At 41.4% G+C, this 21,742-nt stretch overlaps 1 protein-coding gene across 1 annotated transcript in view; it reads right to left on the bottom strand.

The window, feature by feature from the left end:
• The window catches only part of PCBP3 (poly(rC) binding protein 3), a 73,558-nt gene extending 53,604 nt beyond the window's left edge, over positions 1–19,954 (bottom strand). The window contains exons 1-2 of the mRNA XM_069733257.1: positions 19,876–19,954; positions 17,499–17,590 (exon numbers count right to left, since the gene is read on the bottom strand). The gene's annotated coding sequence lies outside the window, so the exon portion shown is untranslated. The remainder of the gene's footprint in view (positions 1–17,498; positions 17,591–19,875) is intronic.
• Positions 19,955–21,742: the final 1,788 nt, after the last annotated feature.

Below are 21,742 nucleotides of genomic sequence, written 5' to 3'. Positions count from 1 at the left end.
GGCTTCTTCCAACACTTGTAAACACATACAGATAAGGTAATTTGTCATATAGATTGTAAGGCTGGAGTCACACTAAACATATGAAAAATCAGTCGAGTCTCCCTGCCGAGAGTCGCACGATTGTAATGCAAGTATCATACGAGTACAGTCTGATTTTTCACACCTACTATCCAAGTTACATCCGAGTGCATTGTGATGTTAGCATGAGCATTTACATAGAGCAATTCTCTGTCATTTAAACATCGTTTTCAAAAGAAATATTCTTCAAAACACACACACACACACACACACACACATATATATATATATATATATAGATATATACACTGCCCAAAAAAAGAAAGGGAACACTAAAATCCCACATCCTAGATATCACTGAGTGAAATATTCCAGTCGTAAATCTTTATTCATTACATAGTGGAGTGTGTTGAGAACAATAAAACCTAAAAATGATCAACGTAAATCACAACTAATATCCCACGGAGGTCTGGAGTTGGAATGATGCTCAAAATCAAAGTGGAAAATGAAGTTACAGGCTAATCAAACTTCAGTGGACATGCCGCAAGACAAAGAAATGATGCTCAGTAGTGTGTGTAGCCTCCACGTGCTTGTATGACCTCCCTACAATGCCTGGGCATGCTCCTGATGAGGCGGTGGATGGTCTCCTGAGGGATCTCCTCCCAGACCTGGACTAAAGCATCCGCCAAATCCTGGACAGTCTGTGGTGCCACATGACACTGGTGGATGGTGCGAGACATGATATCCCAGATGTGTTCAATCGGATTCAGTTCTGGTGAATGGGCGGACCAGTCCATAGCTTCAATGCTTTCATCTTTCAGGAACTGCTGACACACTCCAGCCACATGAGGTCTGGCATTGTCCTGCATTAGGAGGAACCCAGGGCCAACCGCACCAGCATATGGTCTCACAAGGGGTCTGAGGATCTCATCTCAGTACCTAATGGAAGTCAGGCTACCTCTTGCGAGCACATGGAGGGTTGTGCGACCCTCCAAATAAATGCCACCCCACACCTTTACTGACCCACTGCCAAACCGGTCATGCTGAAGGATGTTGCAGGCAGCAGATCGCTCTCCATGGTTTCTCTATACTCTGTCACATCTGTCACATGTGCTCAGTGTGAACCTGCTTTCATCTGTGAAGAGAACAGGGCACCAGTGGCAAATTTGCCAATTTTGGTGTTCTGTGGCAAATTCCAAGTGTCCTGCACGGTGTTGGGCTGTGAGCACAACCCCTATCTGTGGACGTTGAGCACTCAGACCATCTGGAAGTGCTCCTCCTTTTCCTCCTTGCAAAAAGGCTGAGGTAGGGGTCCTGCTGCTGGGTTGTTGCCCTCCTATAGCCCCCTCCATGTCTCCTGGTGTACTAGCCTGTCTCCTGGTTGCGCCTCCAGCCTCTGGACACTACGCTGATAAACACAGCAAACTTTCTTGCCACAGCTCGAATTGATGTGCCATCCTGGATGAGCTGCACTACCTGAGCCACTTGTGTGGGTTGTAGAGTCCGTCTCATGCTACCACGAGTGTGAAAGCACAACCAACATTCAAAAGTGACCAAAACATTAGCCAGAAAGCATTGGTACTGAGATGTGGTCTGTGGTCCCCACCTGCAGAACCACTCCTTTATTGAGTGTGTCTTGATAATTGCCAATAATTTCCATCTGTTGTCTATTCCATTTGCACAACAGCATGTGAAATTGATTGACAATCAGTGTTGCTTCCTAAGTGGACAGTTTGATTTCACAGAAGTTTGATTTACTTGGAGTTATATTCTGTTGTTTAAGTGTTCTCTTTATTTTTTTGAGCAGTGTATATACTATATAATTGTCTAAGGGTCACTTCCGTCTTTCTGTCTGTCCTTCTGTCTGTCTTTTTGTCATGGATATTTATTGGTCGCGGCCTCTGTCTGTCATGGAAATCCAAGTCGCTGATTGGTCGCGGCAAAACAGCCACGACCAATCAGCGATGGGCACAGTCCGGATGAAAATGGCCGCTCCTTACTCCCCGCAGTCAGTGCCCGGTGCCGGCATACTCCCCTCCAGTCACCGCTCACACAGGGTTAATGCCGGCGGTAACGGATCGCGTTATGCCGTGGGTAACGCACTCCGTAACCGCTGCTACTAACCCTGTGTGTCCCCAACTTTTTACTATTGATGCTGCCTATGCGGCATCAATAGTAAAAAAATGTAATGTTAAAAATAATAAAAAAAAAAAAAAACCTGCTATTCTCACCCTTCGTAGTCCGCCGAGCCGCACGCGCCTGCTGCTATCTTCCGTTCCCGACGATGCATTGCAAAATTACCCAGAAGACTTAGCGGTCTTGCGCGATCTACGTGGGCTGTGTTAGATACCGCGTGGCTGCTATATACTACATAGGCAGTGTTATATACTATGTGGGCTGTGTGATATACTCCGTGGGCTGTGCTATGTACTGCATGGGCTGTGCTATATATTACGTGGCCACTGTTATATACTGCGTGGGCAGTGTTATATACTACATGGCTGCTATATACTGCGTGGGCTGTTCTATATATTATGTGGCCAGTGTTATATACTGCGTGGCCTGTGTTATATACTACGTCGCCTGTGTTATATACTGCGTGGCTGCTATATACTGCGTGGGCTGTGTTATATAGTACGTGGCTGTGTTATATACTGTGTGGCCACTGTTATATATTGCGTGGCCTGAATTAACACATCGGGTATTCTACAATATGTATGTACTGCATATAGCAGTCACATAGTATATAGCACAGGCCACGTAGTATTTGTCTGCTATATACTACATAGCTCCTATATACTACGTGGCCTGTGCTATATACTATGTGGCTGCTATATACATACATAAATACATATTCTAGAATACCCGATGCGTTAGAATCGAGCCACCATCTAGTATATATATATATATGATATATAGAGGGATAGAGATAGATAGATAGATAGATAGATAGATAGATAGATAGATAGATAGATAGATAGAATCGTATTTTACACAGTGTACTGCCCATATGGCCCCTGTGGTGGGGGCGAGGATACCGGATACCGGATACCCATTGGTCTTCGGAAGTAACTCTTGATAGGGGTCTGTCCGTGGTACCAAGGTAATGGTGTGTTACCCACTACCCCATAATCGTAATACTCAGTTATAATGAACTAAAGTAATAATCTGGCACTAATATTTGATATAAAGATAATTTTTTTTAAGTATATACTGTTTCATGTGCCAGTATAGTGTTAATAGATGTTATTGTAACAGAGTTTCAGCCATGTATAGTACAGCCATTGGGAGCTGGGCATGCGCAGCATTGCTAATGAAATATGCCACACTAAACATGGCGCTGTCAAGCGACTGATTTGTTGTGCGCATGCGCTGGAAATATCCTGCGGAATCGACTTTCTGATTGGCTATGCAGCTAATGACAGGGGAATGACGCACATTCTGTATGCGGTATATGCGGTTACATCCTAAGCACGCTGACTATGGCGTGTATGCTAAATACAATAGCGATTATAGCAATGCACACCTGGGTGAGTGATAATACATTAACCCCTTAACCCCAAGGGTTAATGACGGTGCCAATTTTAACAATTCTGACCACTATCCATTTATGAGGTTATAACTCTGGAACGCTTCAACGGATCCTGATCATTCTGACACTGTTTTCTCATGACATATTGTACTTCATTACAGAGGTAAAATTTCTTTGATATTACCTGCATTTATTTGTGAAAAAAATGGAAATTTGGTGAAAATTTTGAACATTTTGCAATTTTCCAACTTTGAATTTGTATGCCCTTAAATCACAGAGATATGTCCCACAAAATACTTAATAAAATTTCCCACATGTCTACTTTACATCAGCACAATTTTGGAACCAAAATATTTTTTTATTAGGGAGTTATAAGGGTTAAAAGTTGACAAGCAATTTCTCATTTTTACAACACCATTTTTTATAGGGACCACATCACATTTGAAGTCATTTTGAGGGGTCTATATGATAGAAAATAACCAAGTGTGACACCATTCTAAAAACTGCACCCCTCAAGGTGCTCAAAACCACATTCAAGAAGTTTATTAACCCTTCAGGTGTTTCACAGGAATTTTTGGAATGTTTAAAAAAAAACGGACATTTAACTTTTTTTCACAAAAAATTTACTTCAGCTCCAATTTATTTTATTTTACCAAGGGTAACAGGAAAAAATTGACCACAAACTTTGTTGTACAATTTGTCCTGAGTACACCGATACCCTATATGTGGGGGTAAACCACTGTTTGGGCGCATGGCAGAGCTCAGAAGGGAAGGAGTGCCGTTTGACTTTTAAATGCAAAATTGACTGGAATTGAGATGGGACGCCATGTTGCGTTTGGAGAGCCCCTGATGTCCCTAAACATTGAAACCCTCCACAAGTGACACCATTTTGGAAAGTAGACCCCCTATGGAACTTATCTAGATGTGTGGTGCGCACTTTGACCCACCAAGTGCTTCACAGAAGTTTATAATGTAGAGCCGTAAAAATAAAAAATCATATTTTTTCACAAAAATGATTTTTCACCCCTAATTTTTATTTTCCCAAGGGTAAGAGAAGAAATTGGACCCCAAAAGTTGTTGTGCAATTTGTTTTGAGTACGCTGATACATGATATGTGGGGGTAAACCACTGTTTGGACGCATGGCAGAGCTCGGAAGAGAAGGGGCGCCATTTGACTTTTCAATGCAAAGTTGACTGGAATTGAGATGGGACACCATGTCGCGTTTGGAGATCCCCTGATGTGCCTAAACATTGAAATCCCCCACAACTGACACCATTTTGGAAAGTAGACCACCTAAGAAACTTATCTAGATGTGTTGTGAGAGCTTTGAACCCCCAAGTGTTTCAGTACAGTTTATAACGCAGAGCCGTGAAAATAAAAACTATTTTTTTTTCACAAAAATAATTTTTTAGCCCCCAGTTTTGTATTTTCTCAAGGGTAACAGGAGAAATTGGACCCCAAACGTTGTTGTCCAATTTGTCCTGAGTACACTGATACCCCATATGTGGTGGGGAACCACTGTTTGGGGACATGGCAGAGCTCGGAAGGGAAGGAGCGCCGTTTGAAATCCAGACTTAGATGGATTCGTCTGCAGGCATCACATTGCATTTGCAGAGCCCCTAATGAATCTAAACAGTAGAAATCCCCCACAAGTGACCCCATATTATAAACTGGACCCCCAAGGAACTTTTCTAGATGTGTTGTGAGAACTTTGAACCACTAACTATTTCACTACAGTTTATAACACAGAGCCGTGAAAAAAAATCATTTTTTTCCACAAAAATGTTTTTTTAGCCCCCCAAACTTTTATTTTCCCAAGGGTAGCAAGAGAAATTGGACATCAAAAGTAGTTGTCCAATTTGTCCTGAGTACGCTGATACCCCATATATAGGGGGAACCTATGGCAGAGCTCGGAAGGGAAGGAGCGCCTTTTGGAATGCAGACTTAGATAGATTGGTCTGCAGGCATCACGTTGTGTTTGCAGAGCCCCTGATGTACACAAACAGTACAAACCCTCCACAAGTGACCCCATATTGGAAACTAGACCCTCAAGGAACTTATCTAGATGTTTTGTGAGAACTTTGAATCCTCAAGTGTTTCACTACAGTTTATAACACAGAGCCATGAAAATAAGAAATCATTTTTTTTCCACAAAAATTATTTTTTAGCCCTCAGTTTTGTATTTTCCGAAGTGTAACAGGAGAAATTGGACCAAAAAAGTTGTTGTCCAATTTGTCCTGAGTACACTGATACCCCATATGTGGGGGGAACCCTTGTTTGGGCGCACGGTAGAGCTCGGAAGGGAAGGAGCACTGTTTGACTTTTTCAACGCAGAATTGGCTAGAATTGAGATCAGACGCCATGTCACGTTTGGAGAGCCCTTGATGTACCTAACAGTGGAAGCCCCCAATTCTAACTGAAACCCGAACCCAAACACACCCCTAACCCTAATCTCAACTCTACCCATAAACCTAACTACGCCCCTAACCCGAACATGCCCCTAACTCTAACACCAACCACACCCCTATCCCCAACACACCCCTAACCCTAATCCCAACTCTAACCCCACCCCTAACTCCAACACACCCCTAACTCTAATCCCAACCATAACCCTAACCACACCCCTAACCCTGACACACCCCTAACCCTAATTCCAACCATAAATGTAATCAAAACCCTAACTCTAGCCCCAACCCTAACCCTAACTTTAGCCCCTACCCTATCTGTAGCCCTAACCCTAGCCCCAACCCTAACACTAGCCTTAACCCTAGCCCCAACCTTAACCCTAGCCCTAACCCTAGCCCCAACCCTAACACTAGCCCTAACCCTAGCCCCAACCCTAACCCTAGCCCTAGCCCCAACCCTAACCCTAACGGGAAAATATAAAGAAATACATTTTTTTTATTTTATTATTTTTCCCTACATAAGGGGGTCATGAAGGGGGGTTTGATTTACTATTTACAGCAGGTTTTTTTTAGCAGATTTTTATGATTGGCAGCTGTTGCAAAAAATAGTTTTTGCGTCTCCACATTTTGAGAGCTATAATTTTTCCATATTTTGGTCCACAGAGTAATTTGACATCTTGCTTTTTCCGGGACGAGTTGACGTTTTTATTTGTAACATTTTCGGGCACGTGACATTTTTTGATCGCTTTTTATTCCGATTTTTGTGAGACAGAATGTTTAAAAACCAGCTATTCATGAATTTCTTTTGGGGGGACATTTATACCGTTCCATGTTTGGTAAAATTGATAAAGCAGTTTTATTCTTCGGCTCAGTACGATTACAGCGATATCTCATTTATACTTTTTTTATGTTTTGTCACTTTTATACGATAAAAACTATTTTATAGAAAAAAAAATATTTTTGCATCGCTTTATTCTGAGGACTATAACTTTTTTATTTTTTTGCTGACGATGCTGTGTGGCAGGTTGTTTTTTGTGGGACAAGATGATGTTTTCAGCAGTACCATGGTTATTTATATCCGTATTTTTGATCGCGTGTTATTCCACTTTCTGTTCGGCGGTATGATAATAAAGCGTTGTTTTTTGCCTCGTTTTTTTTTTACTGTGATAAACTGAAGGGGCTAACTAGTGGGACAGATTTATAGGTCGGGTCGTTACGGACACGACGATACTAAATATATGTATTTTCATTGTTTTTTGGGGGTTTTTTAGATAAAGAAATGTATTTATGGGAACAATATATATATGTTTTTTCTTTTTTTAATTTTTTTTTTACATTATAACATTGCCCCGTGGGGGGGGCGGGCATCATGTTATAGGTTCAGATCACTGATCTGACACTTTGCAGAGCACTGTGTCAGATCAGCGATTTGACAGGCACTGCAGGGACGCTTGCAAGCGCCTGCTCTGAGCAGGCGCTTGCAAGCCATCTCCCTGCAGGACCCGGAAGCAGCCCACGGCCATATTGGATCCGGGCCTGCAGGGAGGAGGAGGTAAGAGGCCCTCGGAGCAACACGATCACATCACGTTGCTCCAAGTGTCTCAGGGAACCACGCAGGGAGCCCCCTCCCTGCGCGATGCTTCCCTATGCCGCCGGAACACAGCAATCATGTTTGATCGCAGTGTGCCGGGGGTTAATGTGCCAGGAGCGTTCCGTGACCGCTCCTGGCACATAGTGCCGGATGTCAGCTGCGATAGTCAGCTGACACCCGGCCGCGATCGGCCGCACTCCCCCCGTGAGCGCGGCCGATCGCATATGACGTACTATCCCGTCACTGGGAATTAAGTCCCAGGTCACCTCGACGGGATAGTACGTCATATAGGATAAAGGAATTAATCTGATGCACATGATATCACTTGATTTATTATAAGCTATACAGTATATGCCTTTTTATTGTATGTCTAATTGTCACTGAGCACTTTAAAGCAAATGCACTATTTTTAATTGTATAGATAGCATGGATTGTATGAAATGAAAAAGATATTGTTTGACTAAAATGTTAATTGCGCTTTATTGATATGTACCTCTATATATGCTTGTATGCACTTGTAGTCAGTTCACCTATTTAGAAAGGCTTTTGTAAGCCGAAACGTGGGCCCAATAAAGTCCACTAAAACCTGGAGTGCTGCCTTCCATTTTTTTGGTCCATAGATAGATAGATAGAATAAAAGCTGGCAATTAATGTGCCGCATACAGTAAAATCATATATAGATGCAGAAAAAGGAAGGAAAGAGTTCCAGCTTCTGGTAAAATTACACAAATGATCTCTATTCCATCAAAAATTAATTAAAAGCAGTGGACAGGATCAACCGCAAGCAATATATATAGGGGCTTCTGAGACCTGATGTTTTTAGCCTTTGGGGGGGCAGTATCCATTGCCCCTTCCTAAGCTATTAATATCAGCACACAGCTGTCTGCATAGCCTTTGCTGGTTATTAATTACTAGATGGCAGCCCGATTCTAAAGAATCGGGAGTCTAGAATCCATATATACTTTATTTATTCAAATGTAAGAATAATACAATTAATAAATAATAGTAAGAAAGAACAAAAATAATAGGCAGTATATGGAGAAAACACCAAACAAAAGTTCAAAATTGGTGTGAAAATGTCACTGAACCACTTCACAACTAAATATATATAGTTTTGGTAAATGGTATTATCATTTTTTTGATGAAATTCGGCAGGAGCTTGAAGAGCAACGTCACTGGGCCCGCCTCCACGCAGTAGAAACTTGCTGTGAGGTAAAAATTCAAAAATCACACCAAAATGGCGGGCGGAGTATGTCACAGTACGGCACGTTTCTGATTGGTCGCTCGCAGCAGGCGGCAACCATTCAGACACTGGACACTGTTGACGTCACTTATCTCTGGACATTAGCTCCGGACATTAGCTCCGGACATTAGCTCCGGACAGGAAGTTGGCACAAATTGCAGGAAGTAGTATTCTAGGCAATTATATATTAGATAGGGGGAACCTTCATCATTTTTTTAGGGTCCTCCATTTTAATAGCCAGTAAAGGCTACATATACATTTGTGAGCTGATATCAATAGCCTTGGAAAATCCATGGGTATTACCCCTTTCCCAGGCAATAAACATCTGCCCCCAGCCGTCGGCTTTCCCTCTGCTAGTTAAAAAAATTTACAAGCACACCGCCAGGGCAACGAAGGAGTGTCTTCGTAAGAGGCATATGAAGATCCTGGAGTGGTCTAGCCAGTCTCATGATCTCAACCCCATAGAAAAGCTTTGGAAGGAGTTGAAAGTCCATGTTGCCCACTGACAGGCCCAAAACATCACTGTTCTAGAAGAGATCTGCATGGAGGAATGGGCCAACGTACCACCAACAGTGTGTGCCAACCTTGTGAAGACTTACAGAAAACGTTTGACCTCTGTCGTTGTCAAGAAAGGATATATAACAAAATACTGAGATGAACTTTTATTAATGACCAAATGCTTATTTTCCACCATAATTTGCAAAATAAATCTTGCCAAATCAGACAAGGTGATTTTCTGGATTTGTTTTCTCATTTTGATTCTCACAGTTGAGGTCTACCTATGATGTCAATTACAGGCCTCTCTCATCTTTTTAAGTGGGAGAACTTGCACAATTGGTGGCTGACTAAATACTTTTTTTCCTCACTGTATATACAGCTCTGACAAAAATTAAGCGACCACTGCAAAGTTTTATAAAAATCAGCTTCTGTACATATCTGACAGCCATTCCATTCCAGTGTCAGTTGAATTCCAACCAGAGTACACCTCATTCTACTTAATGTGTTTCTGATAGGTGATCACCTGAACCAAATCTTACTTAATGAAGGAAAGTATAAAAAAAACACTGCCGTAGTGTTCAAAATCCTCTTGCAATAGGATAAGCTGGATGGCAAAACAAGTGCTAGTAATATCCCAAAAGTAATAGGAATGAAAAAATAACTTTTAACCATGTCAAAGGACATGAAAAGAAAAGTCTTGAGTGAGGAAAAGAAGGGCTCAATTCTGGCTTTAATAGCAGAGGGACACTGTGAGCGTCATGTTGCCTCCATCCTTAAAGGGCAGTCCATTACAACAAGGTCAAGAAGCAGACATTGGGGACAACAAAACTACAGATGACCGGGATGACCGTCATCTTATTTGAATGTAACTCAGCAACCGCAGGATGACATCAAGTGACCTACAAAAGGAATAGCAAATGGCAGCTTGGGTGAAGTGCACGGCAAGAACAGTTCATAACAGGCTCCAAGAGGCAGGACTCAAGTCATGTAAAGCTAGAAAAAAGCCTTTAATCAATGAGAAGCAAAAGAGAGCCAGGCTGAAGTTTGCCAAAGACCATAAGGATAGGACCATAGAGGACTGGAGTAAGGTAATCTTCTCTGATGAGTCTAATTTTCAGCTTTGCCCAACACCTGGTCATCTAATGGTTAGATGGAGATCTGGAGAGGCGTACAAGCCCAGTGTCTTGCACCCACTGTGAAATTTGGTGGAGGATCAGTGATGATCTGGGGATGCTTTAGCAAGGCTGGAATTGGGCAGGTTGTTCTTTGCAAAGGACGCATTAATCAAGCTGCATACAAGGTTATCCAGGAAAAACAGTTGATTCCTTCTGTTCAGACAATGTTCCCCAACTCTGAGGACTGTTTTTCCAGCAGGACAATGCGCCATGCAACACAGCTAGGTCAATCAAGGTGTGGATGAAGGACCACCACATCAAATCCCTGTCATGGGCAGCCCAATATCCAGACCTGAACCCCCATTAAAAACCTCTGGAATGTAATCAAGAGGAAGATGGATATTCACAAGCCACTGAGCAAAGAAGAACTGCTTACATTTTTGTACCAGGAGTGGCATAAGGTCACCCAAAAGCAGTGTGAAAGACTGGTGGAAAGCATGCCAAGACACATGAGAACTGTGATTAAAAATCATGGTTATTCCACAAAATATTGATTTCTGAACTCTCACTGAGTTAAAACATTAGTATTGTTGTTTCTAAATGATTATGATCTTGTTTTTTTTGCATTATTTGAGGTCTGCAAGCAATGCATTTTTTTGTTATTTTGACCATTTCTCATTTTCAGAAAATAAATGCAAAATTTATTGCTTGGAACTTCGGAGATATGTTGTCAGTAGTGTATAGAATAAAAGCACAATTTACATTTACACTCAAAAATATACCTATAAAGAGAAAAATCAGACAAACCGAAAATTTTGCAGTGGTCTCTTAATTTTGTCCCAGAGCTGTATGTGTATATATCTATTCTATCTATTCTAGCCTGTCACTCTGTGATTTTACTGTATGTGGCTAGGGTCGGCATCAGCACCCGGCGTACCCGGGCAAGTGCCGGGGCCTTGGCGAGACAGGGGGGCCCATTCAGGGCCAGCTTTAGGAGCAGGCAGGCAGCTGCCAGTGCCTAGGACCATCGGAAGGGGGAGCAGCTGGGGGCTGTCTAATTATACTCACCTACCTACTCCTGGCGGCTGGCGCGGTCCCTGCAGGTCCCTGGCTCCCCAGCTTCTTCCTGTACTAAGCGGTCACATTGTACCGCTCATTACAGTAATGAATATGCGGCTCCACCTCCCATAAGGGTGGAGCCGCTTATTCATTACTGTAATGAGCGGTAATGGTGACCGCTCAGTACAGGAAGAAGCTGCCGCGCCGGGAAGCAGGGACTGCACCGCTCCAGGAGCAGATGAGTATAACGGGGATGGGAGCGCAGCGCTGCACGATATTCACCTGCTCCTTGTTCCAGCCGCCGCTCTGCCTCCGTCTTCAGAGTCTTCTGCAGTGACGCTGAGGTCAGAGGGTGCGGTGACGTGGTTAGTGTGCGCCCTCTGCCTGAACGTCAGTGCAGAAGAACATGGAGCGGCGGCTGGAACAAGGACAGGTGAATATTGAAAGTGCTGGGGGCCTGAGCGACGGAGAGGTGAGTATGTGATTTTTTTTTTTATCGCAACAACAGCAAATGGGGCAGTGTCTCTGTATGTAGCTTCTTATGGGGCCATAACGTTTGTGCAGCACTATATGGGGCAAGTGTCTATATGGGGCCATAACGTTTGTGCAGCATTATATGGGGCCAGTGTCTATATGGGGCCATAACGTTTGTGCAGCATTATATGGGGCAAGTGTCTATATGGGGCCATAACGTTTGTGCAGCACTATATAGGGCAAGTGTCTGTATGGGGCCATAATGTTTGTGCAGCACTATATGGGGCAAGTGTCTATATGAGGCCATAACGTTTGTGCAGCACTATATGGGGCAAGTGTCTGTATGGAGCATCTATGGGGCCATAACGTTTGTGCAGCACTATATGAGGCAAGTGTCTCTATATACTACATGGCTGTTCTATATACTACGTGGGCTGTTATATGCTACGTGGGCTGTGCTATATACTATGTGGCTGTGCTATATACTATATGGGCTGTTATATGCTACGTGGGCTGTGCTATATACTACGTGGCTGTGTTATATGCTATGTGGCTGTGCTATATACTACGTGGCTGTGTTATATGCTACATGGCTGTGTTATATACTACATGGCTGTGTTTATATTCAATCATGAATCGTGGTATGTGTTAAAGGGGGGGCCCACTGAGACTCTTTCGCCCGGGGCCCTCAAAAACCTGGAGCTGGCCCTGTATAATGTGGCAGATACATTTCCGGCTTTTCAAATGACATTGGTGTGTAAAAATCAGACAGCACTCGCATGGCCCAAGTACAGTGCAATTTTTTTTCTAGCACCCATAGGCTTGCATTGGTGAGTCTTGCTGCAATTTTACACGCGCGCCAAATACGGCTGAGAAAATAAATGCTGATGTGAGCTGCCCCATAGATTCACACTGAGCCGAGTGCAATGCGATGTTTTCTCGCATAGCACTCGGCCGTATTTTACAGTAGTGTGATTTCGGCCTAAGGATCAGAGCTTTATCACAGTGTGATCTGATTTTGATGGATGTGGAGAAGATGGAAAAAAAATTTCTCCCTCATCTCCAATGTGTCAATCCATGAAAATTGCCATCCAATGTTTTTCATTGACTCATTGACTTGCATGGCCGAGTGCGATCTAAATATCGGATGCAAATCATGCATGCTGTTATTTTTTTCTGTCCAAGGAAAAAAATCAGACATGTGCATGGAATGATTGATAACACCAAAACTTTTTCTCCACTCATGGTTAGTGGTTGGGTGAAGCCATTTATTGTCAAACTACTCTGACTTCTCTTTTTAAATCATAATGACAACCCAAAATATCCAAATGACCCTAATCAAAAGTTCACATACCCTGGTGATTTTGGTTTGACAACATGCACAGAAGTTGACACAAATGGGTTTGAATGGCTACTAAAGGTAACATCCTCACCTGTGACCTGTTTGGTTGTAATCAGTGTGTGTGCATAAAAGCTGAGTGAGTTTCTGGGATCCAGACAGACTCTTGCAACTTTCATCCAGCCACTGATGTTTCTGGATTGTGAGTCATGAGGAAAGCAAAAGAATTGTCAATGGATCTATGGGAAAAGGTAGCTGAAATGTATAAAACAGGAAAGGGATACAAAAAGATATCCAAGGAATTGATAATGCCAGTCAGCAGCGTTCAAACTATAATTAACAAATGGAAAATCAGGGGCTCTGTAAAATCAAAACCATGGTCAGGTAGACCAACAAAAATGTCATCCACAACTGCCAGGAAAATTGTTCAGGATGCAAAGAAAAACCCACAAATAGCATCAGCTAAAATACAGGACTCTCTGAAAACTAGCGATGTGGCTGTTTCCACATGCACAATAAGGAGGCACTTGAAGAAAATGGGCTGCATGGTTGAGTCGCCAGAAGAAAGCCATTACTGCACAAATGCCACAAAGTATCTATCTCGCCTACAATACGCAGAAGAGCACAGAGACAAGCCTCAAACTTCTGGAACAAGGTAATTTGGAGTGATGAGACTAAAAATTTAACTTTTTGGCCACAACCATAAATGTTACATTTGAAGAGAGGTCAACAAGACCTATGATGAATGGAACACCATTCCTACTGTAAAGCACGGAGGTGGATCACTGATGTTTTGGGGATGTGTGAGCTACAAAGGCACAGGAAGCTTGGTCAAAGTTGAAGGAAAGATGAATGCAGCACGTTATTAGCAAATACTAATGGCAAATTTGCACTCATCAGCCTGGAAGCTGCACATGGGAAGTACTTGGACATTCCAACATGACAACAATCTAACACACAAGGCCAAGTCGACCTGTCATTGGCTACAGCAGAACAAAGTGAAGGTTCTGGAGTGGCCATCTCAGGCTCCTGACCTCAATATCATTGAACCACTCTGGGGAGATCTCAAGCATGCAGTTCATGCTAGACAGCACAGGAATGTACATGAATTGGAGGCTTTTTGCCAAGAAGAGTGGGCAGCTTTACCATCTGAGAAAATAACGAACCTCACAAACAACTAACACAAAAGTCTTCAAGCTGTCATTGATGTTAGAGGGAGCAATGCACGGTATTAAGAAATGGGGTATGTAACTTTTGATCAGGGTCATTAGGAGGTTTTGGGTTGTCATTATAATTTTAAAAAAAAAGAAACCGCAGTAGCTTGACAATAAAGGGCTTCACACAACCACTAACCATGAGTGGAGAAAAAGTTTTGGTGTTATCATTCATATTCTCTGAAAAAAAGGCCAAGAAAGCAAAAATTCTGAAAGGGTATATAAACTTTTGAGCATAACTGTATATAATGTTATGTACATGGAGCCTGCCTGGGTTCCTTTGTGACCTTGTGGACTATTATACTCCTTGCTCTTGGAGTGATCTATGGTGGTCACATACTCATGGGGAGGGTAATAATAGTACTGAATTTTCTTTTTGTATGCAATCTGTGTTTTCGTGGAGTCCAAACTCTTTATAGATGGTTTTGTAATCTTTTCCAGCCTGGTGAGCTTCAAAAACTCTTCTTCTAAGATCCTCATAAATCACCTTTGTTCATGCCATGATACATGTCCACAAACGTGTTATGAAGATCTGACTCCTGCTCCTTTAATAAAACAGGTCATCTACTCACAGCTGATTGTCATCCCATTGATTGGAAAGGACATAATCTAATTTCACTTTCAGATTAACTGCTAATCCTAAAGGTTCTCATACTATTGACGTTCCCAGACATGTAAGATTGGATCATTTTCCTCATTTAAAAAATTCCGAAGGGTTCACAAACTTTCAAGCACTACTGCAACTGCAGAAACTGCAGTGATCGGAGTTAACTTAAAGGGACTCTGTCACCTGAATTTGGCGGGACTGGTTTTGGGTCATATGGGCGGAGTTTTCGGGTGTTTGATTCACCCTTTCCTTACCCGCTGGCTGCATGCTGGCTGCAATATTGGATTGAAGGTCATTCTCTGTCCTCCATAGTACACGCCTGCGCAAGGCAATCTTGGCTGTCAGCTGCATTGTCATAGCAGACTGGGGTCTATTGAAGATCATGTGTCTGCCATGTTTTTAAAACTATAAAGCCCAACCTGTTATTGTGCTTCATAGGAGACTGGTATTTACACTACACTGTAATATTACAGTATTGTAGCATTCTGTTAAAGCAATCAAATGATCACAGGTTCAAATCCCCTATGGGTGGATCAATAAAAAAAATGTAAAAATACCGTAAAACAAAATTAAAAATATTTTTAAAAAGTACAAAAGTTTGCATCACTCCTCCAAAATAAAAGAGAAAAAAAAACAATATCAGAATCGTTTGTTTATGATCAGTTTGCCATCTAAAATATTGGAATAAAATTGATAAGAATGTCATATGGACCTCAAAATGCTAATGATAAAAATTATAGCTCATACCATAAAGAAACAAGCCCTGATACAACGCTATTGACCCGAAAAGAAATAAAAAAGTTATAGCTCTTGGAAAGCATGGAGAAAAAAAAATCTAAAACAAAGTGGAGCCCCCTGGAACTATTTTACCCGAGGGCCCGCATTAACCCGGAGACATTTACAATACTACAATCAGATATCAACATGAGATTCACAATTACCTTGATCCATTATTTTACAATATATTAGGCCTTGGGAATCCATTTGTTAATATACAGGTACAATTTTTGGCAATCTACAGTACATAAATGTGTTTTATGATGAGCAGATATTTATTCACTATAATCCTAACACATAAAAGTAAGACATCACCATTGAAGACAATGATTGCATAAAAAACATGGACCTTTTACGTGATGCAACCAAACATTCTACATAAAATACTACATTGGACGTGCTAATATCTATAAGTCTCAATCCACTCTGCCAACATAGAGTATTATACCAAATCCAAGAGAGAAATATTGATTATTTTAGGTAAAATATCAGTTAACAAATTGTCTTCCGAAATAAAGAAAATAATATTAACCCCAATAATGTGACTTTATATCCACATATTCCTCTATCATGGCCCAGACATTGATCTGCAAGGTCACTACCTGAAGGAGGCGCTAGACAAACAGTTTCATTTTTTTTCTGAAACTGAGATTTTTTCCATACTTTGCCCACGTATCTCTAGTATAGACGAGTATGTGACTTTGCGTAAACCCCTATATACAGTATCAAATGTTAATACTACCATGAAATAAAAATACCAATTTTGCTAATTTTATCCAATTTTCCAGCCAGGCTGATGAGATTTATATGGAGCCATTGACATACAAGTGCATGCAAAGAGATGAGATAATATACTAGATGTATCATGGCTAAACCTAACAGCACTATATAGGAATAAAAAGAATAAATGTAGCCATTTCTTTTTATAGGACACCATTTAAAAATCTACACAATTATAGAGAGAAGATATTTTGGAACAAGGACACAATGAGGACAAATGTAAAAGGACGGACGAAGGATGGAACAAAATTCTATAAATCCAGGTATGGATAAAATGACCTTGGCTCCGTTTTCATGATGACTTGTGTATGTAAGTAAAGGTGATGATATAAAATTGCCAGACAAAGATGTCGCTTGTGAGATGGAGGAAATGGTAAAAAAAAATGCGTACTGATATGTCTCACAAAATGGTTGCCTAAGGGCTGGGAGACATGATATTATGATATTATTGGTTTTTCCACCAGATTGGGGCTCGATCGGAGATTGAGCTACAACAGATGAGCAGTAAACAGACAATTTTGAATTTTCCAAATAATTTCACTATATTTTATAGCATAATAATATAATATAGTAATTGTTGAATCTGTCTCTTTTTATTATAGGAAATGGATAAAACAGTAGCTGAACATAATAAAGGAATGAATGAATGAAGATGGAAATAAAGGAAAAATAGAATATTTAATGAGCATGAGATAAATAGCAAGGTACATCAGGCATATTCTCCTACAATTATCTACCAAGATCCCTATCCCAGTTACCATTGAAACAAAATGTATGTTAATATTTCTGACACATTTCCATTAATGACTATGACCATGAACGATACCAGCCATCAGTCCACTTACCGTACTCACTACACGTTGGTCGATCTTGGCCGCTCTGTATTTTAAGGATTATTTCGATAGGGTTCTTTGGTGGTGATGTAGTCCTTTCACCGCTTGGAGAAAATCAGAAATGGCAAGGAAAAAAAAAGAATAAGTAAATTCCAACAGAGGTTTTCGTTCCGAGCTCTTAAAACGAAAAAACCTTATTGGCCCTACGAGGAAGCCACATGACCAGCAGCGGTGCGCATGTGACCTAATTTCTTTCCCAAAACCCTTATTTTCTGTAAATGGGATTCACGGCTGTAGGTGCTCACTCAATATTTCCTACAGCTGCCTCTGATTGCCGCGACTGGACTCCATTCAGGCATATATGGGGCAAATGCCACAGGCAGCAGAGGCAGAGCCCTTGTAAAGGGTTTCTGGAGTGCGGGGAGCGTAATTATGTAGGACAAATGGAATATTCCCAGCCAATAACCAGTCTAAAAAAATTAGTAATAACCAATGCTGCATTTTACTGTATAGCTATATGTGCTAAACCATCATCTATATAGAGAGAGATTTTTTTTTTTAAATTATTATTATTATTATTTTTATTTATTTTTTTAAAGAGTCAGCTAAAATATCTCAGGCTGGCATCGAGGATGAAACGATGCACGTAAAAGCTTCTGGCACATACTCATGGGTACTGAAGAGAAAGGAGGGGTCTAATGCCCTTTAATCTCCTGATTCATATCTGTGGTGATGGAAGCTCTGCATACCCTACGTATGAATAAATGAATAAGCGCATATACTGGACGTGTATGATCTATCAACAACTGGACGAATATAGCTGCAGATATTGATGAATTGTTTGCCCCCCAAAAAATGCAAATGATCAAAAATAAAATGGCAGATCCGCATCAAGGTCAAATGATGACCTAGAAAGCAAAGAGTTAATCGCCAGCCTGGCTTTCATATCAAATGTGTCTAGTTTTACTGATTGATAGAAGTGAGGATTAAAACCTCCAGATTAAAAACCATTCTGTTGTCCCCGTCACCCCCCTCCTACGTCCACATCAGTATCTACAGCCGGCAAATGCTACTGCACATGTAATAGACAAATGCCATTAATCTATGTATAAATTGTATCTTGTGCCCTAGTAATGTCGGCGTTCCGAAGTAATGTGACATCTGCTCAGGTCTCGTGGTTGTTCGATGGGAAAGTCCACTTGATGCCTCAAACTCATGCAAAATGTGACGACTTCCTAACATCCCCTGAAATGGCATCGGCTACTTAAAAGGAAAAATAAAATATGAAAAATACTAATTGTACAGAGAGGGTTTAAAAGTGGGTGCACCATTATTGTTAAATGAAAGATATTATGATCACGTATAAACTGTGTTGGAAAAATACTGCTAGATCAGATGCAGTTTATTAGTGACGAGCGAATGTGCTGGGATAAGGTGTTATCCGAGCATACCAATGTGTCAACCGAGTGTCTTCGGCGGGCTCAAAAAATATGTTCGAGTCCCCGCGGCTGCATGTCTCGCGGCTGTTCGACAGCCGTAATCCCGGCGTGTGTTGGGCTGTCGAACAGCGGGGACTCAAACATATTTTTCGAGAACGCTGAAGACACTCAGTTAAGACACGAGCATGCTCGGATAACACCTTATCCCAGCACATTTGCTCATCACTATAGTTTATGCTCCATTTTTAGTATATTTTTTATATTTAGTAACGTTTTGAAATATATTGGAGTTGAGTTTGTAAGCCAACAGCTGATTTTAGAAAAAAGACCATTTCAATTTCGAAAGCTATTTCCAAAAATATAATAAGTACTGTACATAGTTACATGAGTTGATTAAAGACTAGTGATGAGCGAGTGTACTCGTTGCTCAGGTGGTTTCCGAGTATTTATGACTGCTCGGAGATTTAGTTTTCTTCGCCGCAGCTGGATGATTTACAGCTACTAGCCAGGCTGAGTACATGTGGAGATTCCCTAACATCCAGGCAACCCCCACATGTACTCAAACTAGCTAGTAGCTGTAAATCATTCAGCTGCCGTGTTGAAAAGTAAATCTCCGAGCAGTCATAAATACTCGGAGGTCACCAGAGCATGCTCGGGAAAACCCGAGCAATGAGTATACTCGTCATCACTATTAAAGACCTAAGTCCATCAAGTCCAACCTTCCTTGACCAGTTATACATTATCTATCGCCAGATGATTTGTAACCCACAATTCCAGTCGTCACGAGAACTACATTCAGCCACCTAGTAATTCTTCTTTCTTATTTCTACCTTTTAAAAAAAACAGTTTAAAAAAAATAAATCATTGACCTCAAAAGTTTCGAAAGGCTCCTACTTGGAAAATAAATATAGGTATTTAACTCATTATAACCCAGTCATTTGAAGACTTACCAGGTTCAGCAGGATCTGTGATCAGGGTGGGTGACATCCAAGGCTGAAGACCCTGCTCACTGTCATCCTATAAGTAACCTCTGCCATGTCCCACAGCAAGGTCGGCTCTATAAGAGGGAGGTGACCCTGATCTTGTTGTATTAATCCCTTCAGAAGGGCGTGAAGGGGAGCGAGGAGAGAAGAGTGGGAATCCAAACACATGTCATAGGACGTGCATCCTCGGGGCAGGAAACAATGCTGTCTCCCTACCAAATCAATGTTGCACCTTCTAGTTAACCTTCAGTTGCTAATGAAGCAGAGCCAATAGTTGGCTAGCAATGTATTATACATCTGTAATACAATGTTCTCAGTGATTAACTTGTCATTATATACCAATAATTAGACTAGAATGAGTTAGCATTAATGGTAACACCGTAATGAGGGTTGGGATATTTGAGCTAAACGGGACATGATCATAGTGCGCAGAGGAGTTTAGCTGTCTCTTATGAATTTGGGATTTCCTGTGACCAGTGATATAGTGATTACGTGTATTGGATAAATGGGATATGGAACTTCAATTAAGTGCCAGAAACAATATCCTTCCTATAAAATACATAAATCTTTACTAGTAAAAATTTAAAATACCTAATTAATTAAAGTAGAACTGTATAAATATCATTACGGACAGTCAGTCCGGACACAACAAAGACATTAAACATCAACCCTATTATGATGCTTTTGAGAGTCTGTTCCCTACCTGGTTGTGGAGGTTGGCACCATGACATCGATATGGCGTTATCACTCAACGATGGCTGATCCTATAAGCTTTCCTTGTTAAAAGACCTTAATACTTATAGATGCTTATACTGGATAAATAATAATATGGGCAGCATGGTGGCTCAGTGGGTATCACAGCACCCTTGCAGAGCTGGAGTCCTGGGTTCAAATCCCACCAAGGACAACATATGAAAGGGGTCTGTATGTTCTCCCCATGTTTGCATGGGTTTCCTCTGAGTTCTCTTGTTTCCTCCCACACTCCAAAGACATACTGACAAGGAATCTAAATTGTGAGCCCCAATGGGGACAGTGATCATAATGTCTGTAAAGCGCTGTGGAGTTAATGGCATTATATAAGTGTGTAAAAAAAATAAAAAAAAATAAACCAGCTCTAAAAGTTTTGTATACTTAGCGTAGATATCTTGCCACCTATGCACATGGCTAATCTCATCTCAAGATAGCGGTCCCATCAACCGCAGGTAAAAGGTAGCGGTCCGGACACGTTTCTCCCTCCTAAATAAATGAGAGTTCCTCAGTAGTGATGAGTGAGTATACTCGTTGCTCGGGTTTTCCCGAGCATGCTCGGGTGATCTCCGAGTATTTGTGACTCGGGGAATTAGTTTTTGTTGAGGCAGCTGCATGATTTACGGCTGCTTGCCAGCCTGAGTACATGTGGGGGCTGCCTGGTTGCTAGGAAATCCCCATATGTAATCAAGCTGTCAAGTAGCCGCAAATCATCCAGCTGCGGCAAGGAAAACTAAATCTCCGAGCAGTCACAAATACTCGGAAATCATCCGAGCATGCTCGGGAAAACCTGAGCAACGAGTATACTCACTCATCACTATTCCTCAGCAGACAAAAACTGCAGAGGCATAATAGCCAATCATGCTGGCCCAAGGATAAAGATGGCAGCTTCTCTGGGATTTAAACGGTCAGACCGAACCTGGTCAAAATTATTGTTATTGCGAACAGTTAAGCAAGTTGAAGAAATGGTCTTTAAATGGCCTAAAATTAAAAATTACACATTTAATTTGTATTTTAAGCAACAATACATAAACATTTTCATCTTTTACATCTTAGAAATTACAAAAAGGAAAATGGAACAATGCAA

The sequence above is a fragment of the Ranitomeya imitator genome, chromosome 7 (genome assembly GCF_032444005.1).
Source record: "Ranitomeya imitator isolate aRanImi1 chromosome 7, aRanImi1.pri, whole genome shotgun sequence".
In the NCBI taxonomy this organism is placed as follows: domain Eukaryota; kingdom Metazoa; phylum Chordata; class Amphibia; order Anura; family Dendrobatidae; genus Ranitomeya; species Ranitomeya imitator.
The sequence above is the reverse complement of the archived record's forward strand: the minus strand, read 5'-3'. Positions and strand labels throughout refer to the sequence as shown.